At 34.9% G+C, this 14,348-nt stretch overlaps 1 non-coding gene across 1 annotated transcript; it reads left to right on the plus strand.

Moving 5' to 3' along the window:
• Positions 1-9,814: 9,814 nt before the first annotated feature.
• trnam-cau (transfer RNA methionine (anticodon CAU)) lies at positions 9,815-9,888 on the plus strand. The gene has a single exon. It is a non-coding gene; the product is annotated as a tRNA-Met (tRNA).
• The last annotated feature ends 4,460 nt before the right edge of the window (positions 9,889-14,348 follow it).

Genomic DNA, 14,348 nt, shown 5'->3' on the forward strand with positions numbered 1-14,348 from the left:
CTAAATTTAGCTTTATTAATCAGCATGTTACTTTCTCTTTCATAATAATCAAACATACTGTATTTTTGTTCTAATGCTGTGAAAATGAATTACAGATGTCATAATCTCTGGCATGGATGGCAAAGAAAGATAAGCAAAACTTTGAAATTACTAGTTAGCCTAGCAGAATTCTCTGCTTATGATGAGAATGTTCCCATTATGTGATAGTAAAACCATTTATGTTTAACTTAAAGGTGGATTAAGTCATTTTGATCCACTTGTCATGCTACTGGGAAGGACAAGACGACAGAGAGTGTGGATCCAAAAGTAGAACTATTTATTATGGAACTCAGATGAAGAATAAGCAAAGATGAAAACACTAGCATACATTAGCATGTGTACAAATAAACAAGAACCGACAAACACTAAGGGAAACATGAGGCCTATATATATATATATATATATATATATACCCAAATAGGAACTAAAGACATAACAAGGAACAGCTGGGATCAATGATCATAGGGAATTGGGAACAGGTGTGTGTGATTAGGATGTCTGGAAGGTGCATGAAGGGAAATAAAGTTCAGGGGAAAAACACAGAAAGATGACAAAAAGTGTTCACACTGTGACATTCCTGGCACCCACTGACGGATGGATGGAGGGCAGGGTCATGCAGACCAGCAAGGATCCGGAGGATGATTATGAGGCCAATGAGGAGTTGGCAGATGAGGATCCAGGAATGGATGAACGGAAGGGAACTGGCTGAGGATCAGGATACCAGGATGGAACTGTCAGGGGGTCAGAGCCTCAGGGGCTTGTGCCAATGATTATAATGAGGTTCTGTTGCTTCTGAGGGCACACGCCGCTCGCGTCCGGTGTAGACAGGACAGGCTGTGAGGCGTGTTTCCCAAAAGCATCGTTATCTACGTAGTTCGTAAAAACGTTCGTAAATTAAGGAGAGATTTGAACCTATCTTAAGTTCATTAAGTGGGGGCGCCAATCGAAAATCTCCCCTAGGGCGCCAACAGTGCCTGAGCCGGCCCTGAGTAAGGCTATAAGTTTACAGTACCTTGAACTCTAACCAGATGATCTATTAATATTTTGATACTGTAGGTGTATGAGTAGTTCAATACTGATGCCCTTCATTTTAATACAGTTACGTGTGCATCAGTTTCCAGCCAAAGTAACAAAACTTTATGCTACGTGAGAGCCCCTTATGATTCACATCGCGTACATTTAAGTTACATGCATTTATTGCGTGACTTTCATTCATCTCTATGATTTAGCATCAATAGCCTACATCTGAAACGCCATCTTACTAAAGCCAACATTATTTCTTTAATTAAATTCGGCGCCTCGACAAGGTTACAGACACCTTCCATGTTTGTTAGTATTTCCACATTATTTTTATGTTGAGAAGACAAACTCCTGAAGACAAGAAGACTTCTGACCAAAGTGATCAGCACCTTTGGACTGGACAGCTCCCGTAATGAAGCACTTAAGTTCAACTTGATTACGAGCGATCTGCGTACTGGTTTGGGAAACAGGCGTTACTCCATCATAAACTAACGAGCGACGATAGTTAAAATGATCGTAAAAGCTTGAGTTGCAACGTTATCGGGAAGCCCATGTCTGATTTCCCTATCAGTCAACCGTTGCATGGCGAAGGCATTAAAAGTGGTCTGACTTGTGTTGTTTTACATCTTTTGCCGTCTGCCTACTGTTACTGGCATACGATCTGGCATCATACAGGTATGGTTTTGGTTATAATTCTGTCTTTACTGAGTAACCTGCAAAAATAGTCATTTATTTCTTTAAATGCAATAGAATCCTCCCTACTATGATATAAAACAGCATTATAATATTTGCTTATAAAAACAAAATTTTAGTAATTTTCTCAAAAATATATATATTTTTTACATGGGAATCTTCTGCCTCAAGAAACTTGGATTCAAATAGGGACAAGCTGGTATGAAAATGAGGGCAATGTGGGTAAAAGTGTTTTTAAATACTTTTGCTCTTCAACTGACCCTGTCAGTTCAGATAAATGTTTTTCAGTTACCAGTTTGTAAAACACTTATAAGAAGGTACACACGGATTAACTGAGAAACCTTGAGATTAACAGAGATCTTAATATTCACGTTTCTGTCTAAAACATCATTTGTTCTTTCCTTTAGTATGAGTTTGGGGATCTAATTGCATTTGATCGAAAATCCCCGTTTAAACAAGATGTGACCATCTACATTCACTGGGCTGTATACGTGGGTAAGGGAAAGATCGAAGGGCTGGAGGGGAAAAAACCAGATGAGGACATTTTCCATATCACTGGTAAATTGATCTGTTCATGACTGCGGGATTTCATTTTCAAAAGTGCAGGGTATAATGGGGCTAAATGCACACCTTGAGGATTGTTTTATTTTTTATTTATTTTTTTGTCACAAAATGTATCAAGATTAAAGGAATACATTTATTTTGATTGAATATTGATGGATCAAAATGTGTGAAAAGAAATGACAACACAAGGTTGTTTTGAATAAAATATTTTATTTTTTATTTTATTACTATTATAATTATTTTTAAAAAGGTGGCCTTTTACCCCACATCGGACAATACTTATTCATTCAGTAATGAATTCAGTCACATTTGCTATTTCATTACATCTCAAATATTCTATAAACAAATTAATCTCCATTGTGATTGCTTCAGTCAATGTGAGCCCACTTTGAACATTCTTCATATCAAATGTTTTCCCCCGACATAAGAAAAATAAATGTGTTTAATAGGGGCCTTTAGCCCCTAGTTCTATCCTTACACTTACTGGACAGTTATTGAATTTATATATATATATATATATATATATATATATATATATATATATATATATATATACACACACACACACACTCTACCAGTCAAAAGTTTTGAAACACTTACTCATTCTTTATTATAATTTATTTATTTATTTATTTATTTATTTATTTATTTTTTCACATTTTAGAGTAATAGTAAAGTCATCAAAACTATGGAAAAACATAAATGGAACTATGGGAATTATGTTGTGACTGAAGATGCTAAAATATAACAGAATTTGTTTAATGTACTCTTGACATTTTCTTAGTCAACTTCTTGAGGTATCACCCTGGGATGCTTTTTAAACAGTATTGAAGGAGTTCCCATCTATGTTGGGCACTTATTGGCTGCTTTTCTTTATTACTGTATATGGTCCAAATCATCCATATATATATATAATAAAATAGATAATTTCCAGGATATACATTACATAAATTTGCAATATTTAAAAAATGATTCAATATTAGATCAAATTGCCTCAAAATCATCCTTTAGACATTACACACAACGATCTCATGGATCAGGAAACTTTTACAGTGTGTTTAGGAAAGTCCTGTTATAGTTTTTGTTGCTGTTTAGTGTTTTGGGAGAAAGTAAAATCAAATGAGACTTTTACCCTGGGGAGCCTTTATCCCCATTGTAACCTACATTAGGAATAATACAGTCAATGTATAATAAATATATACATAAGTAAAGGTATGTGCCAAAATGTCATCATGTTTATTTAAATGGACATGGTTTTACTCATAGAATAAACTGTGCTTAATCATATTGTATATTCTCTGCTAGGTTATGTCCCACCTAAGGGATCTGACTGTATATTTGATAAAATGAGTGATGTCTCTGGTGAGCCCAGGAAGTCCAACTACCTGGACCAAGACCTGAAAGTTAGAAGTAAAGAAGAAATGATACAAGTCATAAGGGAATTACACAAAAATTGTGGGTTTTGGGATCCGCTGATGAACAACTGTGAGCATCTAGCCACTTATATTCGCTATGGAGAAAAACACTTTGAACAGGTATGATACTGAATGTGTAGTCACAGCTGACATGCATTTATTTTATGTAATGATGATTTGTAGCTGGTCAGTTGCAAAAAAAAAAAAAAAAAAAATATATATATATATATATATATATAAATATATATATATATAAACTAAAATACATAAAGGCATATACACATACTGTATACAAACACTGTATCATTGTTCTCCACAGACCGGTGCCCAAGCTGCTTCATTATGCAAATTAAAGTTGCCAACTTTCAAGTATCCGATGGAGAAGAAGAAGAAGGGTTCCAAACGATCTCTCTCTTCCCATCTTGAAGACTGCAAGTCAGGACAGTGCTAAGCATGATACAGTTTTTTTCTCTGTGCCTTTTTCATCCACACAGAAACACTGAAGTTGTACATTAATTTAAATATTTAAATATTAAATGTAATCATATAAATATTAAACTACAAGCATGCATCTCACCTGTGGTCTGTCATCATTTTTGAACTGTTGGAAAAGAGTGCAGTGCTTTGTTTATTATTTTGAACACACTGCTATTAAAAAACAAAATGTTGAACGGACACAGTAACATGTAATTTTCAGAAGGACATGCAGTATGAGTCAAATGTGTCAGGTCTTGTTCTGCAGTCAATGTACATCAGATTCCAGCAGAGCTTGATCCTCATATGGAGGAAAATGTTCTTACATTCAGTTGATCTGTTTCCAGGGAGAGGATTAAATCACGAAATTAAGCACTGTATAATTTCTAGCAAAAAAAAAAAAAAAAAACAATGAAGAGAAAAATAAGACAATAATGCAGATGACTGCATTCACGAAGAAATACAATTTAGGAAGAGTCTTTGGGAATTGCTCTCGTCACTCCCAAATACACAATGTGGTGCTATATAGAACACAAAAACAACACCTCACAACATATAAATGTACAATAAAATGTACAGAATGTGATAAATGCAATGTAAGTGACTGCAACAGTAGAGTACACTACAGTAAAGTGTAAAATGGCATAAGAGTGGAGAAACTTGTGAGTGTGATTTACCATTAGTGTTCTCTGCCTGTATTTGCACCCTCTGACATCTTACAGGAAGCATTTTAGATATATTGATATGCTTTACACATTTCTGTGACTTATAAATAATTAGTGATTTTAAGCATGATAAGAAAAATAGTATTCTGTAAATTCACAAAATGGTTATGTACTTTAATATAACGTCACAGCATATGATTGAATTAAAAATAATATTTATAGTCTTTTTTAAATAAATGTTCTTACTTTTATTATGTACATGGGCATTTTGTGCCTCATGGATCTTGGATTCAGCCAGAGACAAGCGCTGGTATGATAATGAGCACATTCTGTGTAAAAATGTTTTTAACTGCTTTTGCTCTTCAAATGGCCCTTCCTGTTCAGTGTGAGGCAAATGTTTCCAACAAACAGTTTGTAAGGCATTAGTCAGACAACAACACAAATACAGAAACAGTTCTGTGTGATAAAACAATCAAATAAACTTGCACACATTAAGGCCTACTCAACAATAAGCTGTGAATTTATTTAGAGTATAGGCTAACAGAGATCTTAATATTAATGTTTATAAATATTATGTACCTGTGTTTCTACCCTCAGCATAAATTCGGGGATCTAATTGTATTTGATCAAAAATGCCTAATGAAGCCAGATGTGACCATCTTCACCCGCTGGGCTGTGGGGAAGGGACGGGTTAAGGGCTGGAGGATATAAAACATAATAATAAGGAAATTTTCCATTTATAGAGTATACTGAAATGTTCATGACCATATAACTTCTGAGCAGTATAAATTATTCTGAGGCCTTTCTTGTTAAACCTAGTTTGAAAGTGTAGGACTACAAGACTCACTGTACATAGAGCTCATAGAAATAAAATGTTCTTCTTCTATAATAATAAGATTTATCTTAATCCATTGTTAAATGGTCATATAAGCATTTTCATAGATTGTTTAGCATTTTATTTCACAAGGCATATATATAAATAAATATAAAATAATAAATATAAAAATGTATAAATATTATATAAATGAAAATATATAAGAGCAACTTTTCCTCATAAACTTAATTGAGTGATGTTATGGAGCTTGCATAGATAATATTTTATTGCCAGCAAATGCTGCATGCTCTATTGTTGTGCATTTGATACATAAATTTATATTAGATAACTTTATTAATTACATGCATTGAAATCACTTGGCTTGAGTTGGATTGAGCAAACTGGCAGTCCACCAGAGGGAGACAACTCACCACAAAAAAAAAAAAAAAAAAAAAAAAAAATTAAATAAATAAATAAATAAATAAATAAATAAATAAATAAATAAATAAATAAATAAATAAATAAATAAAAAAGGAAGAAAAAGGTTGTAAACTTTTCGGAAACATTAACAACCAATGACAATAGCCGGATTATAATTAGCAGTGTTCATTAGCCAATCAAAACCAAAATCATTACTCATTATCGCAGTAGGTAGCTCGTCAGTTTCATAATCTGAAGGTCGTGAGTTCGATCCTCACACGGGGCAGATAGCACTTTTGACAGTCCACCAATTTAGTTAAACTCTTGTGGCAATTTATCTGAATCTGGCACTCATTAAAGTGCGAACTATAGGGCACAACGGAGTAAAAGGCTTCTCTGATTTATCTGTCTCACAAAACACTAAATAGCAACAAAAACTACTGCAGCAATTTCACAAACACCTGTTTGTCACTACACTGGAACATTTTCCTGTTCCTTGAGATCTTTGCATGTGGTGTCTAATTTGATTTTGAGGAAGTTTGATCTATTTACTTATTTATTTATTTTAACGATGCAAATTTATGTAGAAAAAAAATCCCTTTTCAGACAAAATACAAATGTATCATTTTCAGTGTTGTTTAAGGTCATTAAATCAAACATTTTTCAATAACTGTCCAATAAGAGTAAGGAGAGTATTTGGGGTAAAAAGCACCGCTGTTGCAGGGACTAAAGGCTCTTATTAAATACATTGTTTTTCTTAAGTGGGGGGAATAGATTTGATATGAAAAATGTTCAAAGTGGGCTCACATTGACTCATCCAATCATAATAGAGATTAATTTGTGAGCTGTAATAAAATGGGTGTGGGTGTGTTTGTTTGGCTGTTGAGTTCAAATTAGTGATGGGAAGATCAGATCATTTTACTGACAAGAATCTTTTAGTCTTGTTCAGCAAAATTAATGAATCTTTTTTCAAGTCATTTAGTTCATTTTGTTCATTTGAGCAGAATTAAATAAAAAATTTACATTTTCAATAGCCAAATTTTTATTATATTATATATATATATATATATATATATATATATATATATATATTTATAATACATACAGCTTATAATGTATATTTTAATTACCCTTTTTATTGAATTGTATCTGTGTATATAAGGTTCCACCTCTATTTGTTTAGCCTGAAGTACACAGATATAATTAGAGGAACACAGTGTACATTATAAAATTCTAAAATCCGGCATTGGGGGTAAAATGTACGACAATATCAAATCTATGTATCCGGACAACAGGTGCAAAGTTAAAATTGACAATAAAAGAACAGAAGTCTTCACTCATGGGTGTGGAGTGAGACAGGGCTGCCGTTTGAGTCCAGCTCTGTTCAACTTTTACATTAATGAGATAGCCGTGCTACTGGAACAATCTGCAACATCTCTAAATAATTCTGAAGTTAAATTTCTTCTCTGTGCAGATGACCAGGTGCTGCTGTCAGCTACTGCTCAAGGGCTCAAGGGCAGCACCTGGACCTGCTGGAGAACTACTGTCAGAACTGGGCCCTGTCAGTCAATAAAAAAAAATAAAAAAATTATGATCTTCCAGAAAAAAGACAGATTACAGGAAACCATATACACACATTCACTCTGGGAAACACTGCAATAGAACTCACCCTACACTTATGACTACCTCGGTCTAAACATCGGTGCTTCAGGGGGTTTTAGTCTGGCAGTGAATGCACTAAAAGAGAAAGCTGGAAGAGTATTCTATACTATTAGGGCAAATGTACCCAAATAGACATTCCTGTAACAATTTGGTGTAAAATCTTTGATACTATTATTATGCCTATTGCTCTGAATGGATGTGAGATTTGGATGTGTGGCAGATTACTCTAGATGGGACAAACACCTATAGAATCCTTGAATGCAGAATTCTGTCGAAACATTCTAAGAGTTCAGAGAAAAACACCTACTAATACATGCCGGGTCGAACTAGGCAGATACCCCCTAATTATACATATTGAAAAATGATCCCTCAAATTCTGGACACACCTAAATTCAAGTTCCCCTAACACACTACAACATGAAGCCCTTAAAACCCAAATGTTGAAGCCTAAAACCAGTCCCCTTTGTCAGCTGGCTCTGAAACTCACAAACCCACTAACAACTAACAAACACCAGTTTATGACCAGCACTCCTGAACAAAACCAAATCAGAATAAACCAAACCATAAAAGAAAGCAAAAATTCATATTTGGACCATTAGGAAAATGAAAGTAAAAACTAAAGCAAATTGGAATGTTATCAGACCCTAAACAGAAAGTATAATCTGCCAGAATATCTCTACACTGTAAGAGATACAAAACAGAGACAGATCCTCACTAAATACAGGCTCAGTGATCACAGTCTGTCCATAGAAAAAGGGAGACACAGACAAACATGGCTTCCAAAGGAAGAATGAGTCTGTGCTCACTGTGATACTGGTGAGGTTGAGACAGAGACACACTTTCTCCTTCACTGTGATACGTTTACAGAGGTGAGAGAGAAATACTTTGACAAACTGTCAAATCTCATGCCACAGTTTTCCAGTTCAGCAGAAACAGATCAAATGCAGGTGTTACTGGGGGAGGACAATCATGCATCAGTTGCAGCAAAATTCATTTTTGAAGTGCACATACTCAGAAACCAATCACTGCCTTAGTGTACTTCATTCACAGAATTATTATTATTTTTTGATGTTCATAATGTCTTGTTAAATGCTTATTTTATTTCATATTGTATAGTATATATTGTTATTATAGTTTTATTTTATTTTATTCATTACCTGGCACCTTATTTAAATTATATTTGTATTGTTATTTGTTACTGTTTTATTATTATTATTATTATTTTGTCTTGTCATTATCTGTTTTGTGTATTAATGCTTTGGCAATATTGTATGTAAACACAATCATGCTATTAAAGCACTTTAAATGGTCTTTGGGTTCGCTTGTAAAGATGACTGTGTCTGAAACGTATGGCATGCTGCCTTTCTATGACTTCCTTTCCTCTGTAAATCAAAAGGCGATGTTAGGCAGAATGACAGCCTCAGTCACCATTCACTTTTGTTGTATTGAAAAAAAAGATGCAGGGAAAGCGAACAATGACACAAACAAACATATTTATTTATTTTGTGGAATTTTATAATTTTCCACGGCACACCTGACATTCTTTCACGCACAGTGGTTGGGAAACACTGTCTTAAGGCACCTTACCTCCGTATAGTGCCTGAAAAGCGTTCCGGGTTCAGTTCAAGTTAAGCTTAATCGACAGTATTTTTGTTGATTTTAAAATAGTTTTGAAAAATTCGCTATGAAATCAATAGGCAGTCTCCGCAGTCTGCACATGCGACGTGATAGGTCTAAATTTACAAGACACGTAGCTACTACAGTATAACGTTAAATTATGCTACATGCTCTATTGTTGTGCATTTGATACATAACCTTATATTAGATAACTTTATTAATTACATACATTGAAATGACTTGGCTTGAGTTGGATTGAGCAAACTGGCAGTCTACCAGAGGGAGACAACTCACCACAAAAAAATACAATAAAAAAAGGGTTGTAAACTTTTCGTAAACATTAACAACCAATGACAATAATTACAGGATTTAGCAGTGTTCATTAGCCAATCAGAACCATCATTACAGTCACTCCCGGCATCTTGACGTCATTCTCCTTAGCGCAGTAGGTAGCGCGTCAGTCTCATAATCTGAAGGTCGTGTGTTCGATCCTCACACGGGGAAGGTTGCTCTTTTGACAGTCCAGCAATTTAGTTAAACTCTTGTGGCAACTTATCTGAATCTGGCACTCATTAAAGTGCGAACTATAGGGCACAACGAAGTAAAAGGCTACTTTGATTTATCTTTCTCACAAAACACTAAATAGCAACAAAAACTACCACAGCAATTTCACAAACACCTGTTTGTCACTACACTGGAACATTTTCCTGTTCCATGAGATCTTTGCGTGTGGTGTCTAATTTGATTTTGAGGCAATTTGATCTATTTACTTATTTATTTATTTTAACAATGCAAATTTATGTAGAAAAAAAATCCCTTTTCAGACAAAATACAAATGTATCATTTTCAGTGTTGTTTAAGGTCATTAAATCAAACATTTTTCAATAACTGTCCAATAAGAATAAGGAGAGTATTTGGGGTAAAAAGCACCCCTGTTGCAGGGACTAAAGGCTCTTATTAAACACATTGTTTTTCTTAAGTGGGGGGGAATAGACTTGATATGAAAAATGTTCAAAGTGGGCTCACATTGACTCATCCAATTATAATAGAGGTTAGTTTGTGAGCTGTAATAAAATGCCAAATGTGTTTGAAATTAAAAGGAAATGGTTGACTTTTTTCTGAATTATTTATTTTGAGTAAGCATCATCTTATTTTGTCACTCAAAAAAGTATCTTGCTGTCTCAAACTTATTTGCATTAGATGACAAATTGATCCCTATAACTATTGCCTCAGTATCTACACAATATCAATTTAAACCCCATAGGGGCCTTTTACACCAAGTGTGGGATAAAAGGCTCCCTCACAACCTTTTATAAATTAAAAATGTTGTGTTTGTACACAGCCCTGGCTCTGTAAATGGGAAAATAAACAAAGTGGATCGGACTTGTCTACTTACGCATACTTTGATTATAGTCTCAATAAGGCAAAAATGTATAATGCAGCCAAGGACGAATTATGAGAAACAAATGATTAGTTCACCTCTGGATTGAATCTTCTTGTCTGAGTCATTCGTTCTTTTGTCACATGATAGCCATATGTGCATAGCGTATATGGCTGTCCAAATGAACGAACGACTCGGACCAGAAGACTCGAGAGGTGAACTAATCATTTCTGTTTCTGTGTGTGCAATGCATAGCGTATACGGCTGTCACATGACAAAAGAACGAACGACTCGGACCAAAAGAGTTGAAAGGTGAACTAATCATTTCTGTTTCCTGTACAGCACCTATGCGGTTTTCACGTAAAACAAACGAACGGAGGTTACGCAATGCACATGCGCGGTCAATACAAAATGAACAAATCACTCCCTGAGACTACTCGTTCTTCTGAAATGAATGAATCGTTCGTGAACGACCCATCACTAGTTCAAATATCAACAGTCTTTCTCAGGAATCGCTTAGTAATTGCTTGTTTTTATTATATTTATATATATATATATTTATAATACATACAGCTTATAATGTCACTTCATACCTTCACTGTCTACTTCACCGACACTGTGTACGTTGTTTTTAACCGGACCTTTGCTGGGACGGAAATGTACAGACTGGACCTCCTGGAACTTTAATTGAATACCACTGTTCTAAATCTTTTAATTTGTGTCGTAGCTTTAACGTGTGCAGCCTAAAATGGAATGCGACATCCGTTTATTGTCGACGCTAGGATGTACGCTTCCAGAGTAGAGAGCATCAATGAATGTAATGGGGTTCTATTGCTTTTGATGCGATGCGCCACTCGCATCTGGTGTAGACAGGGTGTGGGGCATATTTCCCAAAAACATCGTAGTTCGTAAAAACGTTCGTAAATTAAGGAGAGCTTTGAACCTATCTTAAGTTCATTAAGTGCAACTTAAACGTATCTTTCTGGAATCATTCACAGTTTATCAAAGACAATGGAACATTTAATAAATTGTATTAATATACCTTGATAATTGGAAAGTCATTGTAAACTATTTTAGAGGATAATAATAGTTTTGAAAATTCTCCATGAAATCAATAGTCAGTCCCTGCAGTCTGCCCATGCGACGCGATAGGTCTAAATGTACAAGACACATAGCTAATACAGTATAATGTTAAATTAGCCTTCTTTGAAGCAGAATTGTAATGGCAATAGAAAGACAATATGCTCTTATTAAACAGATTATTTAAGAAGACACACTGTAAAAAATGTCCATGCACTTCAACTTAAAAAAATAAGTTTAACTGCTGCCTTAAAGTTTTAAGTCAAATCAACATAGCATTACAAATGATTTTAACTCATTATTTTACATTTAGTCTTAAAAACAGTCATGAGAGGGATGAAGTAAGCTCGTTGGTAAGGTCACGCGTCGCGTGGAGGAGGAGGCAGGAAGAGCATCATTGTTTACAAGAGAAGGAGCGCTGTACAAAGGTTTAATTGTCTTTGCTGTAGATTTGTATTTGTATAAGTGTATTGTTCAAAATGGTCATTTGGTGTGTGTATCCTGGATGCTTTAACCTTCAGAAACCCCAAAGAAAATGCATGGCAGGAAAAATATGAACTTTTCATCGATTGCCTATACATGATCATGAGCGATTGAAGCTCTGGCTTATCGTGCTGAACCTGGATATCAGTACACCTCTACATTCTCTCAAATATTGGAAGGTGTGCAGTGAATATTTTACCCCTGATGATTTCAGACCATCGAAAGAAACAAAGGGTCGATATCTGAATTCATCAGCTGTGCCCATGCTGTTTTTCCGGTGAACTCAGTTATGTGTGAAAACTTTGTCATTGTTACACCTCCCTCAGCACTCTGCTCCTCATCACCCGATTTCTAATTCACCGCACCTGCACTCAATTCACTCGCTCATCACTGCCTACATAAATAACTCACCTTCACGCCACATCCCTGTCAAGTCTCACAAAAAGGGCTTGCGGTGTTTATTTACCTGTCTGTATTTGTGCTTACTCTTCGTTGATATCTGTTTAGTGCTTACTCTGCTGTTTCGCCTGTTAGCTCTTCTTCAGTTTGTGAAGCTTCTCTACTGCGATATCACCTGTACCACTGATCTCACTGTGTAAATCCTGTGACTGTCAGTAAACACTCTCACACTTGGTTTCACTAACTACAACCTGTGTGGCTTGAATTCCTGACAGTCATATTGCCTATATATTTCTGCTAAAGAAAAAGCACAAGTAGATAATGCAAGTGATTTATTAAAAGATAATGAAAAGGTTATTTACTGCAGTCATGTTTTTTTTTTTTTTTATGTTATTTGGAGATTTTTATTTTAGTTTGTTTTGAAATTGTTTTGGTTCGTGAATGGCGCTTGGTCTGTGCAAGTTTCTCTTGTAAACAATGATGCTCTTCCTGACTCCTCCTCGTGACCTTACCAACCAGCTTACGTCATCCCTCTCATGAGCGCATGTCACAGAGATGTACGGAAGCGAACATACTTTAACTACAAATGTAAGTATTGTTTTGATTCTCAAAATAATCAATGGTTTGGGTTCAGAAGAACTTTATTTGTCAACTGGATTATTTTGATGCACCCTAAATATGCATTTTGGACTGTCAAAAAATGGAGTACATTTATTTGCATTGTTTAGAAGATGAGGCCTGAAATGAAATCCTAAAAATCTTACATTTTGTTTTGATGAAGAAACTCTGATACATCTTGGATGGCCTGAGGGTGAATAAATTATCAGCAATTTTTCATTTTTGGGTGAATTATGGAACTGGATTACTGTGACTCCAGTGGTGAAAACCATATCTTCAGAAGCAATATGATGTGTAGGTGAGAAACGGATTAATATTTAAGTCCTTTTTCAAATATAAATTTCCACTTTCACTTCCAAATTCTTTTGTTTTTGGCGATTTCATATCGCCACCACCAGACAGGGAGAAGAATTTTAAAGTTAAACGGGACTTAAATATTGGTCTGTTCTCAACCACAACTATCATATTCACCTTAATTTTCAATGTAACAAGTTAGCATAAGTTAACATTATCATTAATCATTTTCATGAACACATTGGTTTGGTGTGCACATAGTTTTACCGTTTATCGCATTTTGCCATCGTTTCATCACACACTGTTGTACAGCCGCTGAGAAATGCTGCTTTAACTTTCTTTGCACCAAAACTGCATATTGTATCATTTTGGCAAAATAATAAGCAAGTTATTCCCTCTGTTCTTGTTGGAGAGCATTTCTCATTCTCGGGGTTGGGAGTAACAAAATACATGTAACGGGATTACGTATTTAAAATACAAGTAACTGTATTCCACTAGTTACAATTTAAATCAGTGGTATTTAGAATACAGTTACATTCAAAAAGTATTTTGATTACTGAAGAGATTACTTTGCATTTTGTCATTTTTCATTTAATATTTATTCCTTTTCAGATGGAAAACAGTTCTACATATAAATGATGCGATCCAAAGTGCATTTTCTTATGTGTTACACTGAGCAGACAGAGAATAAGTTTGGAGCAGAAGAAATA

Source organism: Myxocyprinus asiaticus, chromosome 5, assembly GCF_019703515.2.
Source record: "Myxocyprinus asiaticus isolate MX2 ecotype Aquarium Trade chromosome 5, UBuf_Myxa_2, whole genome shotgun sequence".
Classification (NCBI taxonomy): Eukaryota; Metazoa; Chordata; class Actinopteri; order Cypriniformes; family Catostomidae; genus Myxocyprinus; species Myxocyprinus asiaticus.